This window comes from Coregonus lavaretus (genome assembly GCF_964263955.1).
Source record: "Coregonus lavaretus genome assembly, contig: HAP1_SCAFFOLD_152, whole genome shotgun sequence".
Classification (NCBI taxonomy): Eukaryota; Metazoa; Chordata; class Actinopteri; order Salmoniformes; family Salmonidae; genus Coregonus; species Coregonus lavaretus.
Genome location: NW_028165720.1, coordinates 255,319 through 263,847, shown reverse-complemented (window position 1 = coordinate 263,847; position 8,529 = coordinate 255,319).

The following is an 8,529-nucleotide window of genomic DNA, read 5'->3' as shown; positions in this document are numbered from 1 at the left end:
GAAAGAGTAGAGACAGGAGAGATAGAGAGGGGAGAGTAGAGTAGAGAGTAGAGAGAGGAGAGGAGAGAGTTGAGAATAGAGAAGGGAGAGTAGAGAGTAGAGGGGGGAGATGGAAGAGGGGAGATTAGAGATGGGAGAGAAGAGAGTAGATAAGTGAGAGGGGAGAGTAGAGTAGAGAGGGGAGAGTAGAGGGGGAGAGAGTAGAGAGGGGAGAGGGGAGAGTAGAGATAGAGAGGGAGGAGTAGAGTAGAGATGACATAGTAGAGAGTAGAGAGGGGAGAGTAGAGAGTAGAGAGGGGAGAGTAGAGATAGAGAGGGGAGAGTAGAGATAGAGAAGGGAGAGTAGAGATAGAGAAGGGAGAGTAGAGATAGAGAGGGGAGAGTAGAGAGATAGAGAGTATAGAGAGCAGAGATAGAGAGGGGAGAGTAGAGATAGAGAGAGTAGAGTAGAGATAGAGAGGGGAGAGTAGAGATAGATACGGGAGAGTACAGAGTAGAGTATAGAGTGTAGGGAGAGTACAGTGCAGAGAGTAGAAGGGAGTATATAGAGTAGAGAGGGGAGAGTAGAGAGCGGAGAGCGGAGAGTAGAGTGTAGAGAGGAAAGAGTAGAGACGGGTGAGAGTTCAATAGAGAGGGGAGAGTAGAGAATAGAGAAGGGAGAGTAGAGTATAGAGAGGGGAGAGGGGAGAGTAGAGAGGGGAGAGTAGAAAATATAGAAGGGAGAGTAGGGAGAGTACAGAGTAGAGAGTAGAGGGGGGAGATGGAAGAGGGGAGAGTAGAGATGGGAGAGAAGAGAGTAGATAAGTGAGAGGGGAGAGTAGAGTAGAGAGGGGAGAGTAGAGAGGGGAGAGTAGAGATAGAGAGGGAGGAGTAGAGTAGAGATGACATAGTAGAGAGTAGAGAGAGTAGAGTAGAGAGGGGAGAGTAGAGAGTAGAGAGGGGAGAGTAGAGATAGAGAGGAGAGAGTAGAGATAGAGAAGGGAGAGTAGAGATAGAGAAGGGAGAGTAGAGATAGAGGGGAGAGTAGAGATAGAGAAGGGAGAGTATAGATAGAGAGGGGAGAGTAGAGAGATAGAGAGTATAGAGAGCATAGATAGAGAGGGGAGAGTAGAGATAGATACAGGAGAGTACAGAGTAGAGTATAGATAGAGAGGGGAGAGTAGAGAGATAGAGAGTATAGAGAGCAGAGATAGAGAGGGGAGAGTAGAGATAGAGAGAGTAGAGTAGAGATAGAGAGGGGAGAGTAGAGATAGATACGGGAGAGTACAGAGTAGAGTATAGAGTGTAGGGAGAGTACAGTGTAGAGAGTAGAAGGGAGTATATAGAGTAGAGAAGGGAGAGTAGAGAGCGGAGAGCGGAGAGTAGATTGTAGAGAGGAAAGAGTAGAGACGGGAGAGATAGAGAGTATAGAGAGTAGAGATAGAGAGGGGAAAGTAGAGTAGAGAGTAGAGAGAGGATAGGAGAGAGAGCAGAGGAGAGAGTTGAGAATAAAGAAGGGAGAGTAGAGAGGGGAGAGTAGAGAGGGGAGAGTAGAAAATATAGAAGGGAGAGTAGGGAGAGTACAGAGTAGAGAGTAGAGGGGGGAGATGGAAGAGGGGAGAGTAGAGATGGGAGAGAAGAGAGTAGATAAGTGAGAGGGGAGAGTAGAGTAGAGAGGGGAGAGTAGAGAGGGGAGGAGTAGAGAGGGGAGAGTAGAGATAGAGAGGGGGGAGGGGATAGTAGAGATAGAGAGGGGGGAGTAGAGAGTAGAGAGGGGAGAGTAGAGAGTAGAGAGGGGAGAGTAGAGATAGAGAGGGGAGAGGGGAGAGTAGAGAGGGGAGAGTAGAGATAGAGAGGGGAGAGTAGAGATAGAGAGGGGAGAGTAGAGAGATAGAGAGGGGAGAGTAGAGATAGAGAGAGGGGAGAGTAGAGATAGAGAGGGGAGAGTAGAGATAGAGAGGGGAGAGTAGAGATAGAGAGGGGAGAGTAGAGAGTAGAGAGGGGAGAGTCGAGATAGAGAGGGGAGAGTATAGATAGAGAGGAGAGAGATAGAGAGTATAGAGAGCAGAGATAGAGAGGGGAGAGTAGAGAGTAGAGAGGGGAGAGTCGAGATAGAGAGGGGAGAGTCGAGATTAGAGAGGGGAGAGTAGAGATAGAGAGGGGAGAGTATAGATAGAGAGGGGAGAGTAGAGAGATAGAGAGTATAGAGAGCAGATATAGAGAGGGGAGAGTAGAGAAAACAGATAAAAATGGATGCCTTGAATTTCATGCCTGGTGCACAATATGAGTTTTCCAATGTTCATTAAATTGGATTTTTTCTAAACATTAACATCTTATTGAAATCTTCTAGAAATGAACACAATCTTTCTCCGTCTTGTATAATATTGTACTTCCTGCTCAAAGACTACAATTACCATTACATCATTTTCTAAATCTTTTCAGAAATCATTAATTTTGTTAGATCTGGCTTCGTTCCATTGATTCAGACACTCCATTATTATACCCAAGAGGTCGTAGGCACTCTCTCTCCATCTCTCTCTCCCTCTCTCTCTCTCTCTCTCTCTCTCTCTCTCTCTCTCTCTCTCTCTCTCTCTCTCTCTCTCTCCATCTCTCTCTCCCCCCTCTCTCTCTCTCTCTCTCTCTCTCTCTTTCTCTCTCTCTCTCTCTCTCTCCCTCCCTCTCTCTCTCTCTCTCTCTCTCTCTCTTTCTCCCTCTCTCTCTCCCTCTCTCCCTCTCTCTCTCCCTCTCTCCTTCTCTCCCTCTCTCCCTCTCTCTCTCTCTCCCTCCCTCTCTCTCTCTCTCTCTCTCTCTCTCTCTCTCTCTCTCTCTCTCTCTCTCCCTCTCTCTCTCTCCCTCTGTCTCTCTCTTTCTCTCTGTCCCCTTCTCAACCCATTCACTTTGTCGTTTGCTTTACACTCCATTTTATGTAAATGTTTTTCCAACCTGACAGGTATTTTACTTGTCAAGCTATTTAGATGTCATTGCTGTTATTATGGTAAGCTGCTGCTATAGCTGCTGTGAATAATTCATTGTGTTCCTGGCCTGTATACCAAACACCACCCTATTCCCTTTGGGCTCTAGTCAAAAGTAGTGCACTATATAGGGAAATAGGATGCTATTTGGGACACCTCCCTGTGTTGTAAAGGATATTCACTTCGGAGTAAAGATTAAAAGGTAATTGAATCAAACATGTTAGTTGGTGTGGCGCTGTAGCAGACTACAATGAGGAGGTTATACAACTGTAGAACACAAAATGAATGATATCTACGAACTTTAAAGTGAAATTAAAACTCCACAAATCAATACAGAATAAATTGTACATGGGCATTGAATGTGTTTTTGAACACAAAGCAGTAAGCTACCCTATTTAGCCAAGCCATGCGTAGCTAATGTTTAGCATCAAAGACAATGGAAGCTGCAGAGACTGTCAGACTAAGGGTCATTATCACTACAGTGAGCTAATAGGCTCAAGATAAATTACATTTGTCTCATATCTATTGAATTTGTGAATTTCAATCATATTTGCTTTAGCTAGGCTATCATGGAGTTATGACTACACACACACATGCACTCATCCACAAACACACACGTACACACACATGCACACACACATGTACACACACGCGCACATGCACACACACAAACACAAACAAACAAACACACACACATACATACCACTGTTTGTGTGAATGCAGTTGGGTGCAACGACTTCTGTGCATTCGTCCAGAATCATCGATATGACAGAATGTTCTTGGCTTGGATATCGACAAGGTCATTTCAGAAGACTATACACGCATACAATCTGGCAAGGAATTATGACCCTTCTTCCTACAGTTGTCAGAACTGGGTTGCTGAATACATCCTTTTGTTAGCTACTGCAGTAAGGTAATGTCTCGTCTGACACCTAAAGAGACATTAACAAAGGCAAGGAGATAGAGGTGAGATAGAGGAGAGATAGAGATAGAGGAGAGATAGAGGAGAGATAGAGGAGAGGTAGAGGAGAGATAGAGAAGAGATAGAGGAGAGATAGAGGAGAGGTAGAGGAGAGATAGAGGAGAGATAGAGATAGAGGAGAGATAGAGGAGAGGTAGAGGAGAGGTAGAGGAGAGATAGAGGAGAGGTAGAGGAGAGGTAGAGGAGAGATAGAGGAGAGGTAGAGGAGAGATAGAGGAGAGATAGAGGAGAGATAGAGATAGAGGAGAGGTAGAGGAGAGGTAGAGGAGAGGTAGAGGAGAGATAGAGAAGTGAGAGGAGAGATAGAGGAGAGGTAGAGGAGAGATAGAGGAGAGATAGAGATAGAGGAGAGGTAGAGGAGAGGTAGAGGAGAGGTAGAGGAGAGATAGAGGAGAGATAGAGGAGAGGTAGAGGAGAGGTAGAGGAGAGGTAGAGGAGAGGTAGAGGAGAGATAGAGGAGAGGTAGAGGAGAGATAGAGGAGAGATAGAGATAGAGGAGAGATAGAGGAGAGATAGAGGTAGAGGAGAGATAGAGGAGAGATAGAGATAGAGGAGAGGTAGAGGAGAGGTAGAGGAGAGGTAGAGGAGAGATAGAGAAGTGAGAGGAGAGATAGAGGAGAGGTAGAGGAGAGATAGAGATAGAGGAGAGGTAGAGGAGAGGTAGAGGAGAGATAGAGGAGAGATAGAGGAGAGATAGAGGGGAGGTAGAGGAGAGGTAGAGGAGAGGTAGAGGAGAGATAGAGGAGAGATAGAGGAGAGGTAGAGGAGAGGTAGAGGAGAGGTAGAGGAGAGGTAGAGGAGAGGTAGAGGAGAGGTAGAGGAGAGGTAGAGGAGAGATAGAGGAGAGATAGAGATAGAGGAGAGATAGAGGAGAGATAGAGGAGAGGTAGAGGAGAGATAGAGATAGAGGAGAGGTAGAGGAGAGATAGAGGAGAGATAGAGGAGAGGTAGAGGAGAGGTAGAGGAGAGGTAGAGGAGAGGTAGAGGAGAAATAGAGGAGAGGTAGAGGAGAGGTAGAGGAGAGGTAGAGGAGAGATAGAGGAGAGTTAGAGGAGAGATAGAGGAGAGATAGAGATAGAGGAGAGATAGAGGAGAGATAGAGATAGAGGAGAGATAGAGGAGAGATAGAGATAGAGGAGAGGTAGAGGAGAGGTAGAGGAGAGGTAGAGGAGAGATAGAGAAGTGAGAGGAGAGATAGAGGAGAGGTAGAGGAGAGATAGAGATAGAGGAGAGGTAGAGGAGAGGTAGAGGAGAGGTAGAGGAGAGATAGAGATAGAGGAGAGATAGAGGAGAGATAGAGATAGAGGAGAGATAGAGGAGAGATAGAGATAGAGGAGAGGTAGAGGAGAGGTAGAGGAGAGGTAGAGGAGAGATAGAGAAGTGAGAGGAGAGATAGAGGAGAGGTAGAGGAGAGATAGAGATAGAGGAGAGGTAGAGGAGAGGTAGAGGAGAGGTAGAGGAGAGATAGAGATAGAGGAGAGGTAGAGGAGAGGTAGAGGAGAGGTAGAGGAGAGGTAGAGGAGAGATAGAGGAGAGATAGAGGAGAGGTAGAGGAGAGGTAGAGGAGAGATAGAGGAGAGATAGAGGAGAGATAGAGGAGAGGTAGAGGAGAGATAGAGGAGAGATAGAGATAGAGGAGAGATAGAGGAGAGGTAGAGGAGAGGTAGAGGAGAGGTAGAGGAGAGATAGAGGAGAGGTAGAGGAGAGATAGAGGAGAGATAGAGATAGAGGAGAGATAGAGGAGAGATAGAGATAGAGGAGAGATAGAGGAGAGATAGAGATAGAGGAGAGGTAGAGGAGAGGTAGAGGAGAGGTAGAGGAGAGATAGAGAAGTGAGAGGAGAGATAGAGGAGAGGTAGAGGAGAGATAGAGATAGAGGAGAGGTAGAGGAGAGGTAGAGGAGAGGTAGAGGAGAGATATAGATAGAGGAGAGGTAGAGGAGAGGTAGAGGAGAGGTAGAGGAGAGATAGAGGAGAGATAGAGGAGAGGTAGAGGAGAGGTAGAGGAGAGATAGAGGAGAGGTAGAGGAGAGGTAGAGGAGAGGTAGAGGAGAGATAGAGGAGAGGTAGAGGAGAGATAGAGGAGAGATAGAGGAGAGATAGAGATAGAGGAGAGGTAGAGGGGAGATAGAGGAGAGATAGAGGAGAGATAGAGATAGAGGAGAGGTAGAGGAGAGGCAGAGGAGAGGTAGAGGAGAGATAGAGGAGAGATAGAGGAGAGATAGAGGAGTGAGAGGAGAGATAGAGGAGAGATAGAGGAGAGATAGAGGAGAGGTAGAGGAGAGATAGAGGAGAGGTAGAGATAGAGGAGAGGTAGAGGAGAGATAGAGGAGAGAGAGGAGAGAGAGAGAAGAGAGAGGTAGAGGAGTGAGAAGCGATAGCTCTTTAAGTGAGGTCTTAGTGTCAGCATCGGTTTGTGGTGGTAAATAAACAGCTAGGAAAAATATAGATGAAAACTCTCCTGGTAAATAGTGGGTCTGCAGCTTATCATGAGGTATTCTAACTCAGGTGAGCATAACCTCCAGACTTCCTTAATATTACAGATCGCGCACCAGTCATTGTTGACAAAGAGACACACCCCACCCTCACGGATCTTTACCGGATGCTGCTGTTCCGTCCTGCCGACGCATGGAAAACCCAAGTAGCTGGATATTATCCCATGTCCTTTTTCAGTCATGAATCTGAAAAGCATAGCATAGCAACACACATACAGACAGAAACAATCCAGCTTCTCACTCTGTAATGGTCCACGTTGATCACCACAGAGCAGTACAGATTATTGTCTCTCTGAGAGCTAGTGAACGTGTGTGTTTTCTTAATGATTTGAACTATGTGGGGCTGTACACCCCATCATATATCACATGGCTCTAAGTTCAGGAAAATAGCATGTGGTATTGATAGCAGTGAAGACTGGTATGATGTATCTGGTGAAGTATGAAATATCTGTTATGTATAATGTTAAAGTACACATCACCTCTAAAATACAGTATATACATCGCATTTGATGTGTCAATGTACCAGCTGGTTAACTTTTAAAGAGTGCCTCAGTACTTCCTGCCTATCGTGAGGGAAAGGACTAGTTTCATAAAACCATTGTCTACTAAATAATTCAGTCTGAAGTGGCAAGGAGCGTTTGTCTGATCTGAAGTGCTTCTATTCTGACTATCCTGACAGTTGGTGGGAGTCTCTAAAGTAGAAGGAGAGAGTGTTACGTACTTCTATTCTGACTATCCTGACAGTGGGTGTGAGTCTCTATAGTAGAAGGAGAGAGTGTTACGTACTTCTATTCTGACTATCCTGACAGTTGGTGGGAGTCTCTAAAGTAGAAGGAGAGAGTGTTACTTACTTCTATTCTGACTATCCTGACAGTTGGTGGGAGTCTCTAAAGTAGAAGGAGAGAGTGTTACGTACTTCTATTCTGACTATCCTGACAGTTGGTGGGAGTCTCTAAAGTAGAAGGAGAGAGTGTTACGTACTTCTATTCTGACTATCCTGACAGTTGGTGTGAGTCTCTAAAGTAGGAGAGAGTGTTACGTACTTCTATTCTGACAATCCTGACAGTTGGTGTGAGTCTCTAAAGTAGAAGGAGAGAGTGTTACGTACTTCTATTCTGACTATCCTGACAGTTGGTGTGAGTCTCTAAAGTAGAAGGAGAGAGTGTTACGTACTTCTATTCTGACTATCCTGACAGTTGGTGTGAGTGTCTAAAGTAGAAGGAGAGAGTGTTACGTACTTCTATTCTGACTATCCTGACAGTTGGTGCGAGTCTCTAAAGTAGAAGGAGAGAGTGTTACGTACTTCTATTCTGACTATCCTGACAGTTGGTGCGAGTCTCTAAAGTAGAAGGAGAGAGTGTTACGTACTTCTATTCTGACTATCCTGACAGTTGGTGGGAGTCTCTAAAGTAGAAGGAGAGAGTGTTACGTCATTGTGAACCTTTTCTCTCTACTGTCACTAGTCTTCATGCCATCCACCATTTAAGATCTCAATCCTCTCTCTCTCTACGGGATCCTGCTTTGTTGGATATTTAAATGTGTTCTGTTTCATACCATATTTATGCCCTTTCTGTTATGTGTGTCAATTACTGGTTGGAACCCGGTTTCACAATCAATTCAATGATAGGTTAGATACTGTTCCAAGTGGGATATAGTAATCTGACAATTTTGATGTGAAATCTAACATGATTGTTCAGTAACTTCGTAGACAGCACGCGCACGATATATTCTATGACCCTTCACTGTCTAATGTGTCATATTATTCTCCTACGTTTTCTGCTAAGAAGCCTTATACCTTTTCTGTCAATCGTTCAGAGGAAAAAGGAAGTTTTAGCTGAAGACAATGGATGTGTTCCAAATAGCATCCTATTCCCTACATAGTGCACTACTTTTGACCATGACTTATAGGGCTCTGGTCAAAAGTAGTGCCCTATATAGGGAATAGGGTACAATTTGGGGGACACAGCCCAAGTTAAATCTTGAACATCTTCACAATAGAGACTCTGCAGAACAGAGCATTTATCTCTAGCTAATCCCAGTAAGACGCTAATACACTGTCAGTCTGGAGTTGTATATCCTTTAATTCATTTAATAGCAATGGG